We start from the raw sequence: 15,412 nt of genomic DNA on the forward strand, positions 1-15,412 counted from the left end.
AGGGGGTCAGTCAGGGTAGGAAACACGACATTTCCTAGTCCTCAAATAACTTCTGCCTGAGAGAATTTTTGATTGACTTTATAAAAAAAAAAAAAAACCCTCAAAAAATGCTTTTGGCAATCTTCAATAGGACAGATGGAAATGTGCCTGGCAGGGTTTGATGTTCTAGGATGAAGTTTCCATCATCTTTTGTCTAGTCACAGAAGGTACTTTGGAGTAAGAAAAGTAAAACCGAGCTTGATGTGGGCTCATTTGGCTAGATATATGCTAGTCGGACATGCAAGTTTTTGGCATGGGTGTCTAGCGTTTTCTGCAGTGAATGGGGAGCTGAGTGCGCATTTGATGAAGAAAACATAAGACCTCAACAATTGCAGCAATGGAAAGAAAACATTAAAATAGGAAATTAAAATCCACACGTGTGTCTGTAAGTATCTGTAAGCATAGACAAAAGCATGTTTACAGGGCCAGACTAGACCACACTTAAGGAAAGATCTAGGTTAGATCAACTAAGCAGTGAATACTGTTGGCTGATTTACTGAGCTTAGGGGCTGAGCAAAGGTATTCTGCAGTTTGTATTTTTTATGTGTGTTGTTAATTAATGAAATGCATGCAGCCTTCCTGTGAAGTGAGTCAGTGTTCCTCATTTCACGTGTGAGGAAACAAGGGCAGAGAGGATAAGTGACTTGCCATTTTGCCAACTAGTAGCATCACCCTAGCCATATTGCTAGAATTTCCAGTGGGACTTCAAAGGATGACTTTAATTTCAGATTTAGTCTGGGTTCATGTAAGGCCACTTCGGTGGAATTTCCATGTCTGTGGAGTCACTCACTGGGTCCTGCCTGGAAGGTAGGTAATGGTCAGTAAGAGTCTACTCAGAAGGTGTGGGGGTTCTAAGTGCTTCTCCTGTTGACTTAAATTAGCACTTGTCTTGCTTTCGTAGTATAAACTTGCCATCCCTGAGTGCCACTTATGTGCTATTCAGAACAAAGAGCAAGCTTGCTGGAAAATTAATTAATTCAATAATTGGTGGCAAAGGAACTTGAAAGCTTGCCAGACCAGCAGCCCAGTGTGATTTGTAGCAACAGAACAGAAAAATACCTGAGGAATGAGTTTCATGTTTATTTTGGGGGGACAGTAATAATCAGCAATAAGGGAAAGGGGCCAACGAGAGTAAACATGAGGGTTTCAGTTTTTCTCTTGCATGATGGGAGCTCTCCTTGTGGAGCGACCCCCTGCTCAAGACGAAGCGCTCCGTGCACTGGTAGAGGAGCAAAGTAAACACATGGTTGTTACGGGGACAGCTAACTGTGCTCGAAGCCTGAATCAACCCACCTAGATGAGTGAGGTCAGCGCGGCTCCTTAAACTGTGCAGAGACAGCACAGAAATGGTAGCATCTGTAGATGGAAACAGGGTTTAGGAAACACCCAGGATTTCGAAGGATCAGAAGTTACCTGTGGGCAGTGGTGGTGGGCTGGCAGGGAAGGAGAACGACCGAAGTCCAGTGTTAGGTTAAAGAGAGGCACTCTTGCAAGATGGGAATGAATTAGGCTAGTGGGCAGTGGAAGATTCCAGCTGTGTGCTTCATTCCACAATCTGTAAATAGATTATTACTCTTGCATTTTGCCAGTGGGAAAGGGAACTAATTAATTAGAGGAACAGAGGATCTTACAGTATTGGGACACTTTGAATTTCAACGGAGAAGTTGTCAAAGTGTTTCAGAATGAGTCAGAAGGAGCTAAATGTTTAGGGGTGCATGGTTTGTGAGCGTATGATTCATAAGGGGAATTTTATGTGCTATAAATGTCTTGAGTAAGTGGGCTTTCCTTTTTTGAGGGGGGGGAGTTCAAATTTGCCTTATTAGCAGCAAAACTGTAATACGATGTGATTATATTTAAGGAACTATGTTTCAAAAATCTGAAATTCACTTAATTTTGTAGATAAATTTTAATATGGTAATTTCTTATAATGACCTTTCTTAAATGGCCTGGATAAAAATACCAGCAGGTGCTGAGTGGCTGTGTAAAGAACATCATGTCAAGTTCTGAAGGGGGTTCAGAAAGAAATAAGTAAAGATACATTTATAATCTAAAGGCCTACCTTCAAGATATATCAAAATACCCAAAGATTGTTGTACTCTTTCTTTCTCTAAACTCTGTCTGGGGGGGGGGAGATGTCTATCTTATGGGAATAATCTAAATATGGAAAAAAATCAATGTACAAAGATATTAACATATTATTTACCATTGTGAAATAGGAAAAAAATTTGAAATTACAGCAATACCCATTTGATAAAGCATGCTATTTATGTTCCAATAACCATTAACAAAATGATGGTAATACGAACTATATAAGAAACATGGAAAAAGCATATAAACTTATGTTACATGGAAAGATTAAAATAATAATAACTAACATTTAGTTAGCCTCTATTAGGTAGTATTTCTGTTTTAAGTCCTTTAAATGTTTTAACTCACTTAATTATCAACAACAATCTTAAGTGGGGGGTATTGTTATCTCCCTTATTTTGCAAATGAAAGAACTCAGGCAGAAAGGTTATGTAATTTTCCAAGGTTACACAGAAAGAAGTAGAGCCAGCTGGCCTCAGAGACAGGCATAAAACTGTATCTACTGTATGATTAAAACTATTTATAAAGCATATATGAGGAGTGAATATGTTGATTTTAAACAGTGAAAACACTTCTTATATATAACCATATTTCTGCAGGGCGGTTATCTTCCATGGTCATCTATTTCACTAGCCAGGTAAAGGAACATGGTCCTTGTTAAGGCTCCAGGTGCCAAAGGGGTTGTGTGGCTCCTTTTGGGAACGCATGCAATTGCTTTCCTGGCTCTGTGTGGATAATCTGCAATGGTAGTATTAGCTATAGTTCACCATTTGTTTTCTCTCTTGTGAATTTGGTTACACACAAGTGGAGACCGGAAGAGGTGGCTGATATCAGTGTGGGTTGAGCCAAATACAACTCTGCAAGGTGATAGTACCCTTGGAGTACTTCACAGAGCCTAAACTTCAGACTCACATGAGACTGTCTTATAATAATATTATGATGTGACATTTGATTGCTATTTGCAGTTCACACATCATTTTCATCATCGCATTTGATCTGCACAAAAAGATTACCTTTATTTTGCAGATGAAGAAAGAGACGTTCAAAGAGCACTCAAATTGCAAAACCTGAATCCAAGCCCTGCTATTCTCTTCTTTTACACAAAGATGTAAACATACTGTGTATATATACCTAGTACTTTGTATCTGTGTATCTGTCATCTAATTTCTCTGCAACTTGCTCTTGTCCCTTACTGCTCTGTCATATACATCTCTACAGCTAAGATGTGAATCTGACTTGTTCTTTTAGTATTTGCACCATAACCTGCACCGTCGGGATGCATTGTAGTCTATTCAACCATTCTATTCTTTTTCTTTTTTTAAAGATTTATTTATTTATTTGAGAGAGAGAAAGAGAGCACGAGTAGGAGGGGCAGAGGCAGAGGGAGAGAGAATCTTAAGCAGACTCCATGCTGAGCCTGGAGCCTGATGTGGGTCTTGATCCCAGGACCCTGAGATCACAACCTGAGCCAAATCCAAGAGCCTGAACCCTAATAGACTGCACCCCGAGGCCCCCCTCAACTATTCTATTTTTGTGGACATGAGGGTTGTGTCAAGTTTTGCCATCATGAACACAACTGCAATAAACACCCTTGTATGTATGTCCTCATGTACTGGTACTTTGATTTTTACAGGGTTGATTCCCAGAAGTAAAATTGCTGAGTCAAAGGATATGTGCTTTTAAAATTTTAATATATCATGTCAGATTCCTCTCCAAAAGGCTGGGTCAAACACTTTTCCACTCTGATGTCTGGAAGTGCCTGCTTCTCTGCACTCTCTTCAGCACTGGGAGTTGTCACTCCGGTCTCCCGCAGAAGAAACCCTGGCATTCTGACTGTAAAGCCAGGCTTCTGTCTTTTCAATTAAGATGTCTCAAGTAACAGGGACTTTGGGCAGATTTTTAAGAAATAGTTATCTTTAGGAGATTATTCATGATCTAATAGGCTTGGGTTCTGTTAGGAGGCTGCTTTTGGCCTCCACCATTGCTTTGTATACACACATGTCAATAAATAATAACCATTACGGTTGAACATTAGACTTGACAGTGTAGTAACTTATGAACAAATCTCCTCATTAGCAGCACTATTATTTTGCTGTTTGCAGCAATCTAGTAGTCACAGCTAAGTTGAAACAAGAGCCATTATGTATGTAAGACATTTTTAGCTCATTTACTCTGAACTCACTTTGCATACAAGAGCACTTGGCCCACGCCATATGGTGTAATGTCAGAACAAGATGCAATTGGAAGTGAAGAGGAATAGGACCTCTTTGACGTGAGAGTGCATTATCATGTACTTGGATGCTTATGGCTTTAGAACCGACTTAACAATTGTTTCTGAATAGATTCAGATTTTAATTCCATCTGATTGACCCACATATCTTCTTGCTGTTGAAACAGAGGGGCTACTGTCCTAATATATTTACTTATGCATGTCTGTGTTTGTTGACCACTCAAGAGTTGGAATTGTGACATTGTATCACTGGACTTAATTTCCTCTTTCAGAAATTCTTATTGATATCTCATAAGCTGAGGTTGGGGAGTTATTAATTTGAGTGCTGGATTGGGTGTCTGGCAACTATTTCATTTTTTCTAGTAATGGCACCTTGATATTAATCTGGGGAGCCCCCCTCCCCAGAACCTCTCTCCTTTATTCCAAGGATGGGGTTTGCATGCAGCACCTCTCTCCACCCCAGAGCTAGTCTATTTTGCTCCCCTGGCATATGGTTTGTTGAGGGGTGGGCATATGACCTGACCCAGGATGATGACACTCAGTTCAGAGACATTCGTTAGGATTATAGGGAAGACACCATCCCTTTCTGCAGTGATTGCTAACTCTAGGCTGAGGTAGGCTGAGCTATAAATCTCCAAAAGGATAGGGTCAACCTGAGAGTGAAGCCAACCCAGAGGTTTGCAGACCCAAGAGGTGGAAAGAACTTGAGTCCTGAGGCCGCTTTTGAGCTTCTGGTTCAGGGTCTATGGACTTTCCCAAGGTGTGAGCCGATTGTTTCCCTCCTTTTCCTTATTTTTAACTTCGCCCGTTCGGAGTTGAATGACTTCTTTTACTTGTATCCAGTTGAATCCTAACTGATTTAGGTTTTTAAATTGTTCTGATTTTTCTACTGCTTTATTTGTATGATTTTTCAGTGGCTTCATTGTTTCACTGCATAACCAAAGATGTTTTCAAGCAACTTCTAATGCAAAGTATTAATTAGGTTAAATAAGGATACACAGATGCTGAGAGATGAGCTTCTCTTTGGCAGGTCTGCAAATATAAAAAGTTAGTCTCTCTTATTTTCTAGTGAGTTTGTTTAGTTTTTAGGTCAGATGTTGGCACCTGAGTTTCCTTCCTCCCTGGTCAAAGTTAACAACTCCATGGGATTTTTTAAAAATGTTTTCAGTTCTTCAGATAATAGCATACGGAAGCTTATTACCCCAGCACATTAAATATTGCCCTGGGGGCTGAAAACACAGCAAAAGGTACCGAGAGTGCTAACCGAAGCCAGGTTCCTCCTTCGGGGAGCCATGAGTGAATCACAAATGATTTCTTAGCTTGTGTTTCGCTGTGTCTTGTTCCAGGCACCTAAAGCAGCTTTGGAATTTAATATTATTTCCTCTAAGCTTGAGATAGATCATATAACTGTCTTATAAGAACCAATAACAATGTTTAATTATTGTAGAAATAAAGTATAAGGGCAGGTGAAGAAAGACAGTATATTTTTCCCTAAACAGAGCTAGGGGAGGGCAAACCCCAATCGGAAAATTATTTTTCCAAACGAAATGATCTGCAAAATAAAACAAACATTTCTCCAATAGCCTCAGAGTGGTCAAACATGGGGGCAAGACTGGGAGTCCCCCGAGGCAGAAACATGCAGACAAGAACAGCACTGTAGGGCCAGGCACACGGGAAGAGGAGTCTTCCCCAAATTGAAACTCAGTAAAAAATGCTGGAGGAAGCGAACATTCTCAGAGATACCATTGCTATAAACTCCACACTGAAATTATGCCCCATGCAAGGCAAAAAGAAAGACTAAAACTTGCCCAGAGTTCATCATAAGGGAACTTACATGAGGAAATGACACTCCAAGTCATGGGACACAGGCCTGATGAGGATGGCGTGGAACACCCAGAACGTGAGGCGTAGTGTAAGGGGAGACCTCGACAGGCACTTCAGAGCAGAGGCGTTTCTCTCATGCCTTCCTGGCTGAGCCTTCACCAATTCGTAATGAGTGGAGTTGATGAAGCAAGAGTATTTGTAGAGTGAATACTATTGGCCATATACTGTTAGGCAGTCCAAAGTCAGATGAATTTTATATTTCCTTTGTATAATTTTTGCTTACATTAAACTTATAGAACACTGCTCATGGTTCTTATTCCGCAGAAAGAAGTCTGTCATCGCAGATAATCATTTGTAGTCTCCATGAAATCTTTAGCCTGGTGTACCTCTCCTAAGTGGTATAGTTAAGACCCTGATGCCCAGTGGCGAGGGGGACAAGAGCACATTCTTGGTGGGATCATGCTTTTATTGGGGTGAATTCCATGTGCTTTTACTATATGGGCCATCTTCCTAAGCAGCTTTTCCAAGGAGGGTTCAGCCTCCCAGTCATTCTTTGTGTCTCCAAAGCCTCAGACTTGGACATGTACAATGCCAGCCTGTGGACATTCTCTTTAAATAGCTTCACTGATTGGTGCAAAGAATCTCCCCAGGGGCATCTCCGCATCTCACCTACTCAGCTGGCTCTCTTCTTTTTTTTTTTTTTTCCTTCAATTATTTTTTTTATTGTGGTAAAAATACACATTAACATAAAATTTACTATGTTAACCATTTTTAAAATTTTTGAAAAGATTTTATTTATTGGGGGGGGAGAGAGAGAGAGAGAGAGAGAGAATGAGAGGGGGATGGGGCAGAGGGAGAGGGAGAATCAGACTCCCTGCTGAGCAGGGAGCCTGAAGCCGGACTCGATCCCAGGACCCTGGGATCATGACCTGAGCCAAAGGCAGACACTTAACCAACTGAGCCACCCAGGTACCCCCCATGTTAACCATTTTTAAGTGTTCAGTTCAGTGATATTAAATATATTCCTAGTGTAAGGCAATAATCATCACTATCTGCAAATAGCTCTTTGTATCTTGTAAAACTGAAACTGCATACTCATTAAACAATAACTCCCCATTTTGCCCTCTCTCCAGCCCCTGGCAACTAACATTCTATTTTCTCTCTCTATGATTTTTTTGTTTGGCTCTCCTCCTGATAACATTTTAGCTGGTCCGGGAACCCGGGGGGTGGGAGGAGGTGGTCAAAATATGGACCTGTTGGAGATGCAACGTGGGAAGCTGAGACCTGTGCTTTGTTAAGCATCTGACACAGTTAATTGTGTGACCTTGCACAAGTTCCTTAACCATGCTGTCCTCAGTTTCCTCATTTCTAAAATAGGGACACAAACAATACTTACCACATATGCATAAAGAATTATACACGTAAAACATACAGAACAGTACCTGCACATACTAAGTAAGCACTAGATAAATTGTAGTGATGGTGACGATGATGGTCTCTCTTTAGGATAATTAACCTTGGTTGAATTAGCCAATTCAAGCAGAATATGAAGTTATGGCTGACACAACACCCCTTCCCCTCACCAGGTTGTGTGGGATTACAAATTCAGCTGTAAGGGTGGTTTGGTTGTTTAGATGGTCTGTATACTGTTTCATGTTTATGACAGTTTATTGACGTTATATAGACTTACGACGTTATTTTCTGTTGACAACACCCTGTGGCAATGTGAAGGATACAAATAAACCGACACTCCTCATGTGGGAGGAAGCCCATACCTCTGCCACTGGGGTTAATGATCATGTTAGGGACCATTCCATTACCTGGAAAATTTCGGCTATTACCAGAGGAATTATCCAAGGAGCTATTATAAAATTGCTGTTAGAGAAATTGACATTTTCTTTACATAAGGCATCACTGCTTACAACTTAGGCTTTTAAGTAGCTCAAGAGATGATATGGCTTGAGATGGAAAGGCCAAACTAAGCATGTGCTTACAAATGCTCTACTTGTGCTTTGCAGACAGTGACTAGAGCATTTTTTAATTCCACTCCTACCTTGATGCTGTTATTTGTGTCCATGACACTGGTTCTGGGAATGGTACCAGCACATTCAGCATCTGAAAGTGATGGATTAGGTAGTAATTGATGTGTGTTACGAAACTCACATCTGGGCCTTCCACCAACTGAGAGTCCGTTTGATTTGATCTGGCAAAAGGAGTTTCAAAGCATTTGGCTTTTAAATTATAGTGATTTATAGAAAAGTGCCTCTTAAGATGACTATCAGCTGGTGGCAGGTTGAGTTTCCAGAAAAAGTGTGCTTTCATTGTCCGAATTTCTCCAAATGGCAAACCCACTAGGGCATTCCTCTTCAACATGGCCTCCCGGGGCTATCTCTTCCTCTTGTTGAATAGGCTGCCCTCAGATAGATAGGATTGTGGATACTAAGATTGTAGTTCACTGTGCTGTAAGTTTATTTTGTTTACTGGATAATACTTGGATTGTCAAAACTGTGGGAATAAAGTACTTTGATGATAAAGTTGGAATTTAAAAAATCTTCATAAATTTATGTGAACAGTTTTTTTTTTTCAATTCAAAGTAGTGTTTGCCCAACAAAAATCGTCATGCCTTAAATTCTGTTTTCCTACATTCCCCTCTTTCTGTCATGTTATCTCCCTAGTATACAGCCTTCAAGCACTGAATATCTTTCTTCTCTCTCAAATCCTTCTTCCCTAGCAAAATCTGCAGAAATCTGCCATCAGTCTTTTATTCGTGTTTTTGGATTTAGTATGATCAAGTTGCTGTCTATATTTTACCTTTTCTTGGTGTTTGCACTTTAGGTTTTTTATTTCTTGTTGGGAAATGAAAGGCTCTTCTCCTCTGTTAAAGGAATTTTAAGCATCATTAAGCAGCAAGAGAATCTTTCTGAAACTGGGTAAGACCGTTTTCTGATATCATTCTAGATCTTATAAGACAGGCACTGGAGGTAAAACTGATTTAATCACACTGGAGGGATCCCAAAGAAAATCACCAGGAATCACCTTCCACTCAGCTATGGCTGCTGGGAGCAAACAAGGGGAGGAAGGACATGTTTTGGTCACTAAATATAGGTCTCCTATAGTGATGGGGTAAAGGTGCTAAGATGTAGGTCTATGGTAGGGTTATTTCCCTCCTCTTTAAACTACAACAAAGGTTAAACTATTATGTTAATTATTAAACAAGCTAGTATTTAATTCAAACACTAGAAACCCAAGGAAAGATTTACTGAATGAAAACAGGAAGTTATATTTTCTCAATGCCAAAAATTCTGAGTTTGTAAATGTAGTGTACATCAAATTATACAATTCTCCCTAGGAGTAAACCACTCACCACCTGACATGTACGGACTCCTCCAGGCTACTAGGGCACCACTTATATTACCCATCAGCACTTCTAAGTAGCCTAGAATATTAATGACTTCTGAAAAAAACAAACAAACAAAAAAACAAACCTTTTTTTAAAAAGGCTTAATATCAAGAACTTATTTAGAACAGAACCATGAATATAGTCAACTGATCTTTGACAAAGGAAGAGTGGAACAAAGATAGTCTTTTACAAACGGTACAGGAACAATTGGACAATCGCATGGCATCCACATGGAAAAAGTAAATCAAGACACAAACCTTACATTCCTTCACAAAAAATTAACTCAAAACGGTTCATAGATCTAAATGTAAGATGCAAAATTGTAAAACTCCTAAAAGGTAACATAGAAGACAACCTGGATGAGCCTGGGTATGGTGATGACTGTATATAATAACATCAAAGGTCTGGTCTGTGAAGTATATGATTGGTAAGCTGGACTTCATTAAAAGTGAACAACTTATGCTCTGTAAAAGACAATGTTAGGATGGGAAGACAATCCACAGACCAGAGAAAATATTGCAAAAGACACATCTGATAAAGGACTGTTATCCAAAATATACAAAGAACTCTTAAAACTCCAAAATAAGAAAACAAGCACCCCAATTTAAAAAAAAATGGGCCAAAGACCTTAACAGAGGCATCACCAAAGGAGATATAGATGGTAAACAGATGTAGGAAAGATGCTTCACATCATATGCAAATTAAAACAATAAGGTACCACTACGTACTTATCAGAATGGCCCAAATCCAGATCACTGACAATACCAAATGCTGGTGAGGATATAGAGCAAAAGGAACTCTCATTTATTGCTGATGGGATTGCAAAATGGCACAGCTACTTTGGAGGACAAATTGGTGGTTTCTTACAAAATGAAACATACTCCTACCATAGAATCCAGTCATCATGCTCCTTGGTATTTACCCAAAGGAGTTGAAAACATGTCCACACAAAAACCGATACATTGATGTTGATAGTAACTTTATTTATAATTTCCAAAACTTGGAAGCAACCAGGGTCTTCTTCAGTAGGTGAATGGATAAACAACTGTTTCACACCCAGACAATGGAATATTATTCAGTGCTAAAAAGAAATGAGCTATTAAGCCATGAAAAGACATGGAGGAATCTTACATGCATATTACAAAGTAAAAAAAATCACTCTTAGGGGCACCTGAGTGGCTCAATCTGTTGAGTATCTGACTCTTGGTTTCTGCTCAGGTCATGATTTCAGGGTCATGAGACTGAGCCCCATGTCAGTGTGGAGTCGGCTTGAGATTCTCTCTTTCTCCCTCTGCCCCTCCCCCTGCTTGCGTGCGCACGCACACACACACTCTCTAATAAAATATTTAAGAAAAAAAAGAAAGAAAAACAGTCTGAAAAGGCTACACATTATCTGAGTCCAACTATGTGACATTCTGGAAAAGGTGAAACCATAGAGATTGTAAGATCAGTGGTTGACTGGTGTGGGGGGAGGGGGTAAGGGATGAATAGGCAGACCACAGAGGATTTTTAGGGTGGTGAAAATACTCTGTGTGATTCTATAATGATGGGTACTTGTCGTTATACATTTGTCCAAACACATAGAATGTACAACACTATGAGTGAACCCTCAGATAAACTATGGACTTTGAGTGACTGTGATGTGTCTCTGTAGGCTCATCAGTTGTAACAAATGTATCACTCTGGTTGGGATGTTGGTCATGGAGCGGGCTATACAAGTGTGGGGACGGGATTCACGGGATATCTCTGTACCTTCTTCTCAGTTTTGCTGTGAATCCAAAACTGCTCTAAAAAAATTATGTCTTAAAAAAAAAGAACCTAGTTAGTCATTTTCCTCACGTCCCTGATCAGAGGCCCTGCTACGCTGTGAGTCTGTCACACCTCCTCATTTTATAGATGACAGTCCTGAGGCGAAAAGGGTGGGAGCTTCGTGGCCAAAACTCCACTGGCAGTCTATAGGAGCTGGGCCCCTGAATGTTGGTCTCTAAATTAGTAGCTTCCTGGTCTCTTCACTCATCACCGTTGCCTCTGGCAAAGAGTGCTGGAACTACATAGAGTTTTAAACACAATGGTCTTAAGACTTTTCGAGGAAAGGTCAAACAAGTATGCTTATTGAGACCTTTTTTTCCCCTCCATGACTCTGTGGATCCATGTGATGGGATAGTGTGGTGTCTGTACAGTGTCTGTGCGAGAGGATCTGGGCTTGGTTGGTGCAGAACTCAGGAAATATCAACAACAATAATAAATCGGCATCTTTTTAATGAGCTAATATCTTTTTTTTTTAAATAGAATTGATGCCGGTGTGATCTGGCCAGTATGTCTGGCCAAAACACAAGTGTTCCTTCAGAGAAAAGCGGCCGGTACTATATATAAAATGTACTTTTGAGAAAGGAAAAAAGAATGAAGTAACTTCCAAGCGATTTTTCCATTGCAAGAATACTAAATTTGTATCATTACTCTAAAAATGAGCCAATCAAGATTGTTTGTTTACATTTAAAACCAGAATTGCTGATACCGACATTCAATAAGCACTTTGGGTGGCAGGTGGTTGAATGGGTGGCTTGCTGGGGCATTAGCAATCCCAATTTGAGCTTTCCTAGCCCTTGGGCTGTCCACCAACACTTGGAAACAAGATAGGTAAGAAGAAAGCAAAAACCATCTGGGCAGTATGTCTTCTTAATTTAAGGTTGGTTTTTGTTTGTTTTGTAATTCTAACCTCTAGTTTTACCTCTTTTTGATCCTTCACTAGGGAACTTAAATTGGTTTGGGTTTGCCCTTGTTTGAAGTCTATGTATCTACAACAAAGAAAATTACTGTAGAGAAGAGTATTTCCTGTTGCTGAAGGCTTTTCTGCCCACCTTTCTTTCTCTTCTTTTCCTTTCTTTCTTTTTTCTTCCTTCTTTCCTTCCTTCCTTCCTTCCTTCCTTCCTTCCTTCCTTCCTTCCTTCCTTCCAACAGCAAATCTCTATTGTTACTATTCACTGATCATTTTGGAACCATCATGTGAATTATACCAATGGTAATTCCTTTAGAAAGATAAAATTTTTAGGTTTTTGCCAATTGAAGTATTCAGTGTAAAAACAGATTTCTCCAAATGTAGCAAATTGTTGGTTCATTTACTAACCATGTTTGTTTCATGTATTTGCATTTGCCAGACAAACACTGAGAATATATATTTTAATTTTATTGCAAAACTACCATTTCAAGGCATACCGTGAAATTATAATTTATGTTCCTGAGATTTTTGTAGTTTTAGAATGATCATTTCAATTTAGCCCTGGGTACCTTATACCATTATGCTAGGAACACTTCCAGTTTAAACATATATAATTTATTTTTAACAGATTTTGCTTGGAGTACACAAATGAAATGTAACAGTCATTACAGAGATTGTCTTAGTTCATTTACTAAACATGAATCCATGTCCTCCATTTCCCTTATTGTGTGCATGACTCCCTGGCTGGGCTTCTGTTCTCTGCTTTGATGCAAATTGTAGGTTGAAGGAGGCTCTGAGCATAAAGTCTCTTTTTAGGGGAAAATCCTGGCAAATGGAATGTGTGGGTTATTCAGATAGTCTGGATTTTTAGATAGTTTGTTCTGAAAAATCAAACTTATAAATTGATCTTTCCTCCATTCCTAGCCACTTTACACACACAACCCCTCTTTGCTTCAAAACTCTCGAACAAACAGCCTTGATCTTGAGACTTTTTCTCATTGGAAGATGACGATTTCATTTTTCTTGAAGTTATTTTACCTCTATTTGGAAAAAGTTATTTAAACTCAACTTCTAATGGGAGTCCTCATTCTCTCTCAAACGGCACAGATCAAACAAAGGTGGATTCGGCATGTCACAGCTCCATGAGTTTTTTGCAGAAATTACACACAGCATCGAGTATAGAAATTCAAATAATATAAAAACATTTTGCAATAGGCTCTGTACTGAATCTACGCCTGCAAGTTTTGGCCTCCAAGTATTTACACTGGGTTTGTATTACTTTTGCCCACCAAATCTTTGTGTCTTATTATGTATTGTCAAGCTCAGTACAGATGGCGTACAAAATATCTCCTTTCTTTCTCTACGTAGAATGTTTGAGGAAGGTCTCACAGGATCAGGCTGTTTGCTGCGTGGACAGAGGTGATGCCATTTGAAACTGGAATTATGTAGAGCAGTTATCAAGAGTGTGGCAGAGGTTTCGGATTCCACAGGTAGGCGGGACTCACCAATTCGGTTTTCGTCAGTAGGAATAAATGTCTCTAAGGGATTAAGGTAGCAGAGCAAGCTCTCGCAGATTTGTATGCACTGTGCATCGGGCTTTCAGAAGATGCCATAAGGAGCTGTAGAACTTTCCTGGCAGAAGCCGAGAAAGAAAGATGGATTCTGTGAGCGTTATGGGTTGTGAGGTGATTTTGCTTCAGGCTATCAAATAGAAGTGGCACATGCCATTAGCCTTATGGAGAGAGGGTTTTAAATATCTTTTTTCAAAATTATGTCCTCTTTTGATTTATTCTGTGGCCCCTTTTATTTGTCTCATATTTCTGAAAGAGGCCCGTGACGGGGGGGCCCAAGGGATCACCCCTCTTATAATCTGACATGTTGAATTTTGTATAATCCACACATTTTTTTTCTTGGATATTGGACATGTTCCAAGCACTGAATAAATTCTGCTGTTTAAAAAAACAAATCAAAACAAAAGTCCTCTTAAGAGAGCAAACCCCTCAGATATGGCTGTGTGTCTTCGCAAAGCAGAAGCTAAGTATCAGTTGAATAACTACACGTATCCAGCCCAAGATGAGAGGCTCTGGCCTCTTCACGGATGACAGTTTGATGGTGCTTCCAGCTTTTGTTCACGCCCATGCCCTCTCTTATCTCAGAGACTGCGTCTACAGAGGGGAAAGATGAAGTGTATCTTCAGCGGGGAGGCACCTGTGGAATGAGAAGGTGGAAGTGACTTCAGTGTGTAAAGATCCACCAAGCACTGGCCCGCAGGCTCTCATTACAACGAGGCTGGAGGAGAACAATAAAAAGATCACATTCAGCAGAGATAAACGGCGTCCATCCTCTTAACTGATCAGTAAGCAGCTTCTGAGAGTAACCGATGTGAGCTGAGCTGGATCAGTCTCTCCTAGCCTCACCCAGGAGTGAAGAGTACGTCCCCTCCAGGCTGGGAGGCCTTTAAAGCCAGAAAACCTATGGGGATACAGGCATGCTGCGATGATTTCTCTATCACATTTTGAAGGTCTGCCTTATTGATGGAAATAGAATAATTTCACCAATGCAAAGCAGTGTGAATTAAAAAAAAACAAGATAAATTATGCCATTATTGCCACATTTTTCACAGCCGCCCTACTAAACACTGGCATTTTAAGAGGAGTTTATATAAAGAGGAACATTATTTTTGATACAATACTGAACTTGCGGGTTACTAAAGCGAATACTTGAGAACACTCTGAGCACGTTCTGACTAGAACAAAGTCTTAGAGGTGGCTCCCAGTCAGGCATAGCTACATATTTCATTTAGACATTTCTAGAATGAAAACGAGAGAGAAGTTTTAAGAGGCCTTAAACCCTATTTCCCCACCCGCTCCTTCAAGTATAAATTTAGATAAGTGTAATGTACAGAAAATAAGCATCCAAATAGACTCATTTGATTATATGGCTTTTCTGTCTAGGAATTATGGAAACAGGATGCTTTATTTGATCTTGGGTTATAATATTACTGAAAGTTTTTGCTAAGGTTAATAAAAAGGAAATTCAATAGATACATTAAAATGTCTGAAATAGGCTCATGAGTTAGGACACTGAGCTCACTGCACTTAAAGCTTGGAAGTCA

The 15,412-nt window shown here is 39.8% G+C and overlaps 1 long non-coding RNA gene across 1 annotated transcript; it reads left to right on the plus strand.

Moving 5' to 3' along the window:
* The first annotated feature begins 762 nt into the window (after nt 1-762).
* Nucleotides 763-14,562, plus strand: LOC103667703. The gene is made up of 3 exons (XR_569842.1): nt 763-846; nt 13,666-13,787; nt 14,454-14,562. It is a non-coding gene; the product is annotated as an uncharacterized LOC103667703 (long non-coding RNA).
* Nucleotides 14,563-15,412: the final 850 nt, after the last annotated feature.

The sequence above is a fragment of the Ursus maritimus genome, unplaced genomic scaffold (genome assembly GCF_017311325.1).
Source record: "Ursus maritimus isolate PB19 unplaced genomic scaffold, ASM1731132v1 scaffold_1, whole genome shotgun sequence".
In the NCBI taxonomy this organism is placed as follows: Eukaryota; Metazoa; Chordata; class Mammalia; order Carnivora; family Ursidae; genus Ursus; species Ursus maritimus.